The sequence below is a fragment of the Leopardus geoffroyi genome, chromosome A1, assembly GCF_018350155.1.
Source record: "Leopardus geoffroyi isolate Oge1 chromosome A1, O.geoffroyi_Oge1_pat1.0, whole genome shotgun sequence".
Taxonomy (NCBI): Eukaryota; Metazoa; Chordata; class Mammalia; order Carnivora; family Felidae; genus Leopardus; species Leopardus geoffroyi.
Genome location: NC_059326.1, coordinates 174412674 through 174423800, shown reverse-complemented (window position 1 = coordinate 174423800; position 11127 = coordinate 174412674). Strand labels below are relative to the sequence as shown.

The 11127-nt window shown below is 52.9% G+C and overlaps 1 protein-coding gene across 3 annotated transcripts in view; it reads left to right on the top strand.

Annotated features, from left to right (window-relative positions):
* Positions 1-1317: 1317 nt before the first annotated feature.
* The window catches only part of HRH2 (histamine receptor H2), an 86392-nt gene continuing 76582 nt past the window's right edge, over positions 1318-11127 (top strand). For 2 of the 3 annotated variants that reach the window (XM_045500963.1, XM_045500962.1), the window contains exon 1: positions 1321-1484. The gene's annotated coding sequence lies outside the window, so the exon portion shown is untranslated. Of the gene's footprint in view, positions 1485-11127 lie in introns of all 3 variants that reach the window. The other variant, XM_045500960.1, reaches the window with a different exon arrangement.

The following is an 11127-nucleotide window of genomic DNA, read 5'->3' as shown; positions in this document are numbered from 1 at the left end:
GGTATGGTCCAGCATGGCCTGTTCCAGGCACAAGGAGGAAGCTGCCATAGCTGAGGCACACAGAGTGAGGCAGAGGGTGGAGAGGCATCAGGTCAGAGAAGTGGGCCAGATCATGTTGGTAGTGGTAGGGAGCTTGGATTCTCTTCTAACTACAACAGGCAGTCACGGGAGGGTTTTAAGCAAGGGAGTACAGGGGCAAGAGGTGATTTGCACCTTTTTTTTTAGAGATGACCTATGCTGCTTTGTGAATTGTAGGTGAGCAAGTGTGGAGTCCCCCAGACAGGCTTGGAGGCTCTTGGTGTCATTCCACGATACTGGTGACTTGGATGCATGGCCTACAACCTCCTCTCGCAGAAGCTGTGACCTCAGAGCTGCAGAGGTCTGTGGCCTTAGTATCCCCACACAGAAGCACAGGGTGAGGCCCATTGTGACAGAATGGCTTGGTGTGCTGTCAGTCATCATCAGCATGGCTCTGAAATGTATGGTCAACTGAGCCAGGATCCTTTTGCTCTCCTTGGCCTAGCTTCTGCACAAACTCCCTTGCTCATATCAGGTGCCTTGAGCAACCACAGGCAGCCCATCTGACCACCTGCTTCTCGTACCCTAGGCTGACTATGCAGGTCTGGCCAACACCCTTGGCCACCCTGCCCCCCCTCCCCCGCCATCGGGGAGCTCCCTCCACCCAGAGCTGCGTGGTTAGCACAGCAGCCTTGACATCTTGATATTTAAGAGAGATTTTTCTCATCTGAACCTCCATTTTCCATACCCCAAATTCCCTTTTCCCAAGACCCTCCCTCCTCTCTACCTCTTCTCTTTCTCCATCCCTTCCTTCAACTAGAACAAATCCACTCTGGGGTTTTCTGAAGTTCCTCTGATCCCGGAATTATCCAGGCTCTCCCCTTGAAACGAGACCGTTCTCTCTCATGTAGCCTGATTCCAGGTGCCGCTGGGCACCCCTGCGGAAGGCTGCCACCTGACCCCTGGGCCACAGCCCGGGAGTTCCCTTCCACTTGGATCACCGCACAGCTGGACGCCGGCTCCCAGCCCGGGCTGTCGGGGCGGTGGGTGGAAGCGAGGTGGGAAAATGAGAGGATGGAGGGTAGTGTGACCGAAAGAAAGGGGAAGGGGGAAGCGTCGGAGCCAGAGAGAGAAGGGAGGAAGGTCTAGGAGAAAGTGGGGGAGCGTGGGGGCCTGGGAGTGTGGGGAGCGAGCAAAGCGAAGGGAGAGTGTGCTGGGCACGGAGGCGGGAGGAGAGAGGGAGAGGAAGAGGAGAGCAGCAGAGACCGGGAGAAGGGAGGGAGGGAGGGCGGGAGCAGCTGAGCGCGAGGAGGAGCGAGTTGGGGGCGGAGACGAGGAAGTGGGCGCGAGCGGCGGGGCGCAGGCCGGGCGCCCGCTCCATCCCTGCCCCGAGCGGAGCCGGCGCGGGCGCAGGACCGCGGCGAGCCCGGAGCCGAAGCCGGAGCCCCACGGCGCAGCAGCTCAAGGTAACGCGGCCGCCGCCTCCCCGCGAGGCCTCGGCTCCAGGTGGGGTCCCCGCCGCCGTCTCGACCCTGACCCCAGGTTTGAGCTCCCGGCCCCGGGGCTCGCTGATTGCGCCTGACCTTGGGCGATTTCCTCCGCCGCCTCGGAGCCTCAGTTTCCTTCTCCGTGACCCGCCGAGGTCGTGCGCGCGCCAAGGGGGCGTTGCAAGGACGGGACGCAGCCCGGGTTCGGGTTCGCAGCAGTGCTCAGGGCGCGGGGTGGGGTGTATCGCCCCAGCTGCCCGGGTGGGGGTGGATTTGGAAAGTCCACTTGCACCGAAACAGCCTCTGTCCTGCCCCCAGGCTCTGAGCGGCGGCATTTTCTAGGGGCGATTTGTCTGCGGGAGCGTGGAGTCACATTCTGCTGAGGGAAAGCCAGTGGAGGGCTGGGGGCGGGCGGGAAGGGGGGCTCCGAGTTCCTCAGGGAGCCCAGGCATCTGGCCTTCGTCCTCCTGGGCTGCTGCCCTATGCCCAGTAGCGAGGACGGAGCTGGCCTCGCCTGGCCCGATTTGCCTCCAGGATATGCTGGGCAAGTGGCCTTAACCAGGAATCCCAGTTCGCTGACTTAAGGGAAAGTGCCGTTGACCTTGACCCTGTGAACCTCAGTTTCCCACCCCGTGAAGAGGGGTATACCACTGCCCCCTTTGAGAAGGCTATGAGGATAAGAAAGTGGGGCAGGAAAGTACCTGCAGGTTGTGGTGTCCCCCAGTGGCAGCTGTCATACCCTAACTTCCATGGCCAGATTCCTGGTTCTGGTTGCCTCCTGGGAACTCATCTGTCCTGGCCAGGCTCCTTCTGCTCTCCTTTGCCAGAGGTGGCCAGTGGTCTGGCTGGGCATGAAGTGGGGTCCTGGGAACTGGGATAGGGAGCAGGAGTCCCTTCCAGTCTAGACATGCATCCTGATCGTTTTCTAAGACATGAAAACTGTGAGGTGACAGTCTCTGTCCTGAGAGACTCCTGGGGGAATCTCTTGGAGCCTCAGTATCTTATTTGTAATGGGAAGTTATAAATTCATACTTACTAATGAGTTCCCTGTCGCTGGAGGTTATGAAAGGCAATTAGATAGATTACATTTATTGACATCTTTGACCCTGAGATACGACAAGAATTGAATGGAACGAGAAATAACATTTCTCCTGCCCTTGTCCTGTGCAGGCCTGTACTTGGTGCATTGTATACACAATGTTGGCTGTAGTCTACACAAGGATCCTGGGAAGCTGGTGTCATTAAACCCCAAAATTCCAGACAAGGAAACCAAGTCTCACAAGGGTGAATGGTTGCCACATGGTCACACTGGTAGGATGTGCCTGTGCTGGGATTGGCCCTAGATCTGCCTGACTCCAGAGTACTTGTGATGGTACCACCATGGCTCCCCAAAAGATGACCGTGGAAGGTGTCCAGCATGGGGCCTGGCACCTGGTGGGGACCAAGTCAGCGCTGGTTTCTTGTTCCATGTGTAAGAGGAGGGAGCTGCTATATCATCACTGGGGAAAGTGAGTCTGAGTCTAGCACTGGGGTTGGGGTTTGCCTAGTGATTTCTCTAGGGATGATTTCTCTGGAAGGAAAGCTGGTCATTAATCAACATCACATAGGAAGCAGATATCAAGCCAGCTCACCCCAGGCAGCCAGCTTCATTTCCTCTACCACCTAGTCCCACTTAACCTCGTCTCTGGTAACCTCGGCCCAGGCTACTTCTCCTAGCTTCACGGACACTTTTTGTTCTCCGTACTCTGCTGACGACTAACTAAACTCTCCCTCCCAGCTGATGGGTCCCACGGGAAAACAAGGCCAGCTGTGGTCCATCTCCACCAACGCCCAGAGAAGGGGAAACAGGATTAAGTCCCAATCCCAAGGATTTAGCTCAGCTTTGGGGAGGAAATCCCTGATAATGGGAAAATGGGCACCCAGCTATGGGAAAGTGGGTGTCTCAGCAGGCTAGAGAGGTTCCTTTACTAAAAATGTTTTTTTTTTTTAATAAATGTTTATTCATTTTTGAGAGAGAGAGAGGAGGGGGGAGAGAATGTGAGGTGGGGAGGGGCAGAGAGAGAGAGAGAGAGAGAGAGAGAGAGACAGACAGAGGATCCAAAGCCGGCTCTGTGCTGATAGCAGCGGGGCTCGAACTCATGAACAGTGAGATCATGACCTGAGCTGAAGTTGGACACTCAACAGACTAAGCCACTCAGGCATCCCTTTGCCAAAAATGTTTTAAAAGAAGGGAGGCCATCCAAATGAAATGATGGGAATGTGAACAAAGGCTCTTTCAAATGCAAAGATGGTCATCAACTATCCGAGAATGCCTAAATGTCAAATAGGGGATCAATTAAGTAAATTATGGGACAGCCATGTGGCTACTAAAAATGGAGAGTTTTTAATGAATGGGGACATGCCTATGCATATGCATATGTAGGGCATGGTCACAAATTAGTGGCAAGCACTTAGAAAAAAGACTGGAAGGAAACGGACCAAAGAGTGTTAATAATGTTTGCCAGTGGGTGGTAGGATTATAGATTTGTTCCCTGACTGTAATTTCTGAACTTCCCACATTTTATGTAATATGCTCATTAGCGGACATAGAACCCTCTGGCTTCTAGGCACGGTATAACCCACCCGCTCCCACCTCCTCCTGGCCAACACCCAGGGCAGGACTGGTACATGGACACTTATCGGTGACAAGGCCACCTCTCTGTTGAGGCCTGGAAGGCCCCTTGGAAAAAAGAAAGAATACTTCATTGTTATTACCAATAATATCTGATATTGGTTGTGTTCTTACTATGTGTTCATGGTAACCCTACAAGGTAGGTACTATCAATATCCCCGTGTTACAGAGAAGAATGATCTGTAACCAAGAGTTAGATAATTGAGTCCCTGGCCCAGCACCCCACAGCATTCAAACCCAGGCCATCTGGATCCAGAGCCTACACCCCTAAGCAGAGTCAGGAGGGGTGGGCAGATTCAGTTAGCTCACGTGTGAGCACTAGTCACAGAAAACCTGGGGGAGGCCGTGCATGTCCCTACTTGACGGCTGAGGAAAGGGCTGAGTAGTGACCCCCACAGGGCCAGGTTCTGTATTAGATGCTGGGGGCCCAAAGGTATATAAGGTGCCATCTCTACACAGCTGTGGGGAAGACTGACGTGTATACAGTGTGCCAGGGCTTCGATGGGATTTGCTTAAGAAACCATGGAACGTCAGAGAACGAAGGGTGAAGGCTCCCCAGAATAAATGATATTGGAAATGATTCCGGAAGGGTAAGCAAGCATTCACCAGGTGGGCAAAAGAGGTTAGAGGCGTGATTCTCAGTCAGGGTCAGTTTAGTCCCTTAGGACTGGGGACTGGATATTGATTGTCACAACTGGGGCGGGAGGCTGTGCTCACATCCTAGTGAGGAAGGGCAGGGGTGCTGCTTAACATCCCAGGATGCACAGGACAGCCTCCAGAACAAAGAATTATCCTGTGCAAAATGTCAACCGTGCAGAGTTAAGAAACCCTGGAGCTGAAGAGAGGGCGTTCCTGAACAGTGATCGGCCTGTGTGAGGCACCCACAGATAGTCCCTAAGTGCCTCCTGTGTGCTGGGGACGTTGAGGGGGACTCTGGGATAGTGTGACTGCACTATCGGCCGCCTGGCCCTCTTGCTGTCCCTCTGCCGCCATCAGCGACTGGAGTGCTCTCTGATAAAATTAAAGCATTGTACAGACATAATTGTCATGCCATAAAATTCGCCTACTTAAAGTCTACAAGCCAGTGGCTTCTAGTATATTGTGCGACCGTCACCACGATCTAATTCCAGAACATTCTCATCACCCCGAAAGAAACTTTGTACCCGTTAACTGTCCTTCCCCGTTCAATCCTCACTCCCACCCCAGGCTAGACAACCACCAGTCTCTCTTCTGTGTCTATAGAAGTGCCCATTCTAGGCATTTCGTATCAGTGGCATCATATAATATGTGATAATATGGAATAACCTGTGGCCTTTTGTGGCTGGCTTAGTTCACGTAGCATGTTTCCACAGTACATGCGTGTTGTGACACGTATCAGTACATCATGGCTTTATACGGCCAAAATAATATTCCCTTCATGGATACACCGTATTTCGTTTACCCATTCATTAGTTGATGGGCATTTGGGTTGGTTCCACTGTTTTGGCCATTTTGAACAATACGGCTGTGAACATCTGTGTACAGATTTTGAGGACATATATTTTCATTTCCTGCGGGGATATACCCAAGGATAGAATTACTAAGTCATATAGTAATACTATGTGTCATCTTTTGAGGAACTACTCGAGTGCTTTTTTCCAAAGCAGCCGAACCTTTTATGTTCCCGTCAGCACTATATGAGGGTTCCAGTGTCTTCTCATCCTCACCAACCCTTATTACCCAATTTTTGGGTTCTGTGGGCATGACGGGCTATTGTTACAGTTTTGATTTGCATTCCCCGGCTGGCTGATGAATTCGAACCTCTTTTCAGGTGCCCGTTGGCCATTTGTACGTCTCGTTTGCCGAACTGTCCACTCAGATCAGAGTCAAAACTTCGTTGTGTCACCCCCTTACTTAGACCAAAAGGCACGCCCTACCAAGGCCTACAGGGCCCTGCATGATTGGGCCCTGTGTGTTGCTTTGACTGCATCTCTGCTCACTCCCTGTGCTCTGACCACACTGGCCCTCAGGGAGGCAAGCTGGTCCCCACTAGAGTCTCCTGCATGGGCTGTTTTCCTCTGCCAGATCACCATGTACCTAGGAGCTCTGGGGTGAGCCTCAGGGGGGGCCTTCCTTGTCCTCTCAATTTCAAGGCCCTCCTCCCTTCCCTAGCACATTTCAAGGTTTCCTTCAATCTATTTTCTTTTCTTTTCTTTTTTCTTCTCTTCTCTTTTCTTCTCTTCTCTTCTCTTCTCTTCTCTTCCCTTCCCTTTTCTTTTCTTCTTTCTTTCTTTCTTTCTTTCTTTCTTTCTTTCTTTCTTTCCTTCTTTCCTATCTGATAAGATCTGGAAGACCTGGGCTCCAGGCACCACTATACCTTTCATCACGGTGTGACCCAGGGCAAGCCACTGTCCCTCTCTGGGCCCCCCGCTACCCCATCTAAAACCAGGCAGGGGCACACTAGCTGATCTCACAGATCCTTTCTGACTCTGTCCTTCTTTGATGCCAGCTTCCTTGGGACAGCGCTGCCAGGAGGGTGCGGGCCTGGCGCCGTGGCAGTGAGAGAAAGGTGGCTGGAGCCAAGTTGGTCACAGATTGGAGCAGGCAGCATGGCTGATTGCCGCCAGCCCCGTGGGGACAGTCTCCAGGAGCATGTGGCAGCCTTGACCTGGTGCCCAGCCTCCAGGAACAGCAGGAAGAATTGTCAACAGCCCCAGCCAGGACTGGACGCCTTGGCCACTTTCAGCTGAGCGATCACCCACCTTTCTGGCCTAGAATAATGGTCTAGCCTCCAAACCTACAGCCCTGGGGGAATCAGGGCAGGATTCCCAGAGCTGGGTGCAGAGGTCAATGGCAAGGCAGCAGGTAGACAAAGAGGATTGCAGGTGGAGAAAGAGGTTAAGAGACACTGAGCCACGAAACCTCCAGGTGTCCTCAGGGCACGCAGGACAATTAATTAGGTTTTGCCCAAGGCGCAAGGGGCAGTGGAAGGAGGTAACAGAGGAGTCAACAGACCAGGATCCCACAATGTCAAATTGGGGAGTTTGGACTCTGTCCTGTAGGCCGGGGAGCAACGCAAGGATTTTAGGCCGAGGACTGAGGTGACCAGGTTGTGTTTTCTAAAACACAGTGCGGAGGCGGGTGGGGCTGAGAGAGAGCCGAGACCTGGAACATAGTCAGGATGCCCCTGCTCTTGTCCAGGTGAGCTGGGATCAAGGGTGGAACAGTGCAGCCGGAGAGAAGGGAACAGACTCAAAAGCTGTTTGGAAGGTGAAGGCATATGCAGGGGGGGGTGGAGGGTGGGGGCGGGTTTGAAGGAGAAATGGGAGTCTAAGTAATGAACGACGCAAGAACAGTGGATGCCAGCCTTTTGGGGTTCTGGCTATAAGAGAGAAGGCACAAGGAGCGGACGTTTGAGTGTGGCACTGTCCAGATGGCTGAGGGATGGAGGACAGAGGCAGCTGCCGGAGGGGGTGATCCAGACTCAGGGATCGGGATGTGCAAAGGCACTGAGGTGCAAGAATATGGAGAGTCAAAGGGAGGGTGAGACTTTCCGGCTGGCTGGTGCACAGAGGGCGTGATGGCAGGAAGGGAAGGGAAACTGAGGCTGTGGAGGATGGGAGAGCCCCAGAGCAGAAGTCCAGCGACAGCACCACCATTTGTCACTACCTGACGCAGAACGTTCGCGACCCACGAGAAAGTTGGTTGCTAGGGTTAGCCCTCTCCGGGACTCCTTACCGCACTCACAGGACAGAGGTGGTGAAAGTCAGCCTGACTTTCAACCACAAGGAAGGCAAGCTCCCTGAGCGATTGGCCAGTGAGTTTATGTTGATCTGGATCAAAGTTCTCAAAGTAATAATGAAAGAGGGTGGGTGGTTAGAAATGGAAGTAAATCCTCAGGGCAGACCCAGCTTTCTGAGAACACCAGGAACATGCTGAGCTCATAGCCAGCAGTTGGTGGAGGTCTTTGACAGGGAATCAGAAGAAGATGTTAGAGAAAAAAAAAAAAAAGTTGAAAAGTTTAGATATTTTATTTTAAAGCCAGAAGACTTCATTTAAAATCCAGATTTCCAGCTTCTCTTGAAAAACGTGGCAATCTGGTGGCACTGACCCGTCGTGACCACAGTGGCCACCCCTCTGGCCAGGGCACGCATCCTCTCTCTGGGTTACCATGCCCACACCCCCACAGTCCCACAGTGGGTATAGACAATTCATACACCGCCTGCCTGGCCCAGGGCACCCTCGGGCCTGGGAGGCAGGACGATCTTCCTAGTTTTCCCTTGCTCTGCGTTCCCTAAAGTGGTCCTGGGAGCATTATTTGTAGGGTGGGCTTCATGGGAAAAATAAGTCAAGTCCACCATTAAGACCTTGTACTTCAAACACAAATTCCTTTTTTTTTTTTTTTTTTTAAATTTTTCAACGTTTATTTATTTTTGGGACAGAGAGAGACAGAGCATGAACAGGGGAGGGGCAGAGAGAGAGGGAGACACAGAATCGGAAACAGGCTCCAGGCTCTGAGCCATCAGCCCAGAGCCTGACGCGGGGCTCGAACTCACGGACCGCGAGATCGTGACCTGGCTGAAGTCGGACGCCTAACCGACTGCGCCACCCAGGCGCCCCTTTTTTTTTTTTTTTTAAATGTTTATTTTTGAGAGAGAGAGAGAGAGAGAGACAGAGGGACAGAGTGTGAGCAGGGGAGGGGCAGAGAGAGGGAGACACAGAATCAGAAGCAGGCTCTAGGCTCTGAGCTGTCAGCACAGAGCCCGACGGCAGGGCTGGAACCCACCAACCGCGAGATCATGACCTGAACTGAAGTCAGACGCTTAACCAATTGAGCCACCCAGGCGCCCCACAAATTCCTTTTTTTAAGTAGCAACTCGAACAAATGTCCACAGAGCCCATTTGGAAAAATACTTACTGCCTTTGCTAAAGATTTCTTAGACGATTATGGGATTTTTTTCTCTTCACCTTTTGATTAGAGAAAACATCCGTGTGGTTAGAAATACAATATACAAGGGAGCCTCCCTCCACCCTGACCCCCATTCGCCCAGTCCCCTGCCGAAAAGAGGAGGTCACTTTTGTTAGTTCATGGTGATGTATCCTTTCAAATTTGCTTTACGCAAAAACATACACGCTTTACATGTATACGCATGTGCATGTTTTTGACATGAGAGGAGCATGTCATACACACTTCTGCACCTTTGTGTTGTTATTTTAGTCACCGTAGAATTAATTCCCAATGTAGGAAAGTTTGGTAAAGAGATCTGGAAGAAGACAGTAATAAGTCATTGTCACCATCAAAGAAAACCACTCTTACTGTGCAGCCTGCCCTTCTAGACATAAGTTTTGGTTGTTTTTCTCCCCCTGTAGGTTGATAAGGTAGGAGTTCTGAGTTCCAGTCATCTTCTATATACACTTTCAATTCTGCTATTTTATTACTTAAATATAAACAGGTCCCCGCATTATTTCGTAATTTCCAAAACGTGATAGCAAGCGCTATGAGAATTCCATTATGACATAATTTGCTCAGCCAGTCTTCTAGTTTTAAACGCCTGCAAGTCATTTCCAGTATTCAGCTGTCGTAAATAATACAGTTGGTCCTACGGTGTGTGATGTGTTTGGACTGAGCTGAGCGGACGTCTCCGGGAATCCTGGCCCCTCAGATGCTGAAGGGTCGTGGGTTGGTTCCCCAGGGCAGGGGGTAGGAGCTGGGGGTGCTGCTAGGGGCACAGCTGAGAAAGGGGACGTGGTGAGGTCGTGGAAGGAGACGGGACAGGGCAGGACAGAGCCCAGTGGAGAGCTGGAGGAAGGCAGGTTCTGCATCAAGCGTGGTGCTGAGGGCTTGTGAATCCCGTAGGGGGTTTGCACCCCCTCAACCCCAACTACTAGGGCTTTCCACGCCTCCGCCCGTTTATTCCTCACAATAGTCAAATGTGCAGAACCCGTCATCATTTCCATTGTGCCCGTCGAGGAGGCTCAGGCAGAGAGACACCAAGCCAGTGCTTGCTGTGACCGCGGACAGGAGCAGCAGGGTAGCTGGCTGTCTAGAAGTGCCTTGCTCTTAAGCCCGCAAGCCTCTCCGCACCTTTGTGCTGTTGAGATTATCATCCCCATTTCACAGGAAGGGGACTTGGGGCTCCAGGCCAGGTGGCCTGGCCAGAATTGCCCCACTGATAAGCAGCGGGGCTGGAATTAGGAGGCCCTGCAGCTGCTGTGGGGGACCCGGTGTTTCACTGAGGTTTGCAGGCTGAGAGGACAAGCGTGCTACCGGGGACACGGGTCCATCGGCCCCGGCAGGCTGTCCTGGGCCTACCGTGAGCTGCCCCTGCTCCCAGACTGTCCCCGTGGAGGCCCGTGTGCACTTGCCACGCTCATTTCTTCCCCCGCTCTGGCCGCCTTGGGTGCCTTCTCCCCCAAAAAGGCAGACCTCCACGTCCAGTGAGGGAAGAGCAGAGAGCGGCCGGGGGGTTGGGAATGACATTTGCTAGGGTGCCGCCTCACTTCTAGCGCCAGCCCTTCGTGTCGCATCTCATCTGACCGGCGCCACACCCTGTGGGATCACGCCCTGTGTACAGATGGGGAAACTGAGCCTCAGAGAAGTTCCCGGCTCCTTTCCCCGACATGGGGTTGGCTTCCCCGGTGGGCAAAATGCTTCCTCAGGGGCGGGGCCGGCCCTGAGGGTCCCAAAGTGGACCTGGGCGGTCGGTTCCACGAATGCTGGCGCACATCCAGTCCCACAGCGAGAGGATTCCCTTCTCCGTTCACGTCCTCCTCTCGTGTCACAGGGAAAGCGTCAGTTTGGTGCTAATCCGTCTTAAGCACGTCTCCAGGCACGCCAGCCTGCCTCTCCAACAGGGAGAGAGGCTGGCTCTTTGGGCAGCAGCAGCCACACGGAATTTAACACTGATTGCGTTTTCGCCGCCTTGATTTTCAGGGTGACCCGTTGCAGGGAAAGGGATCCTGCTGATTGTT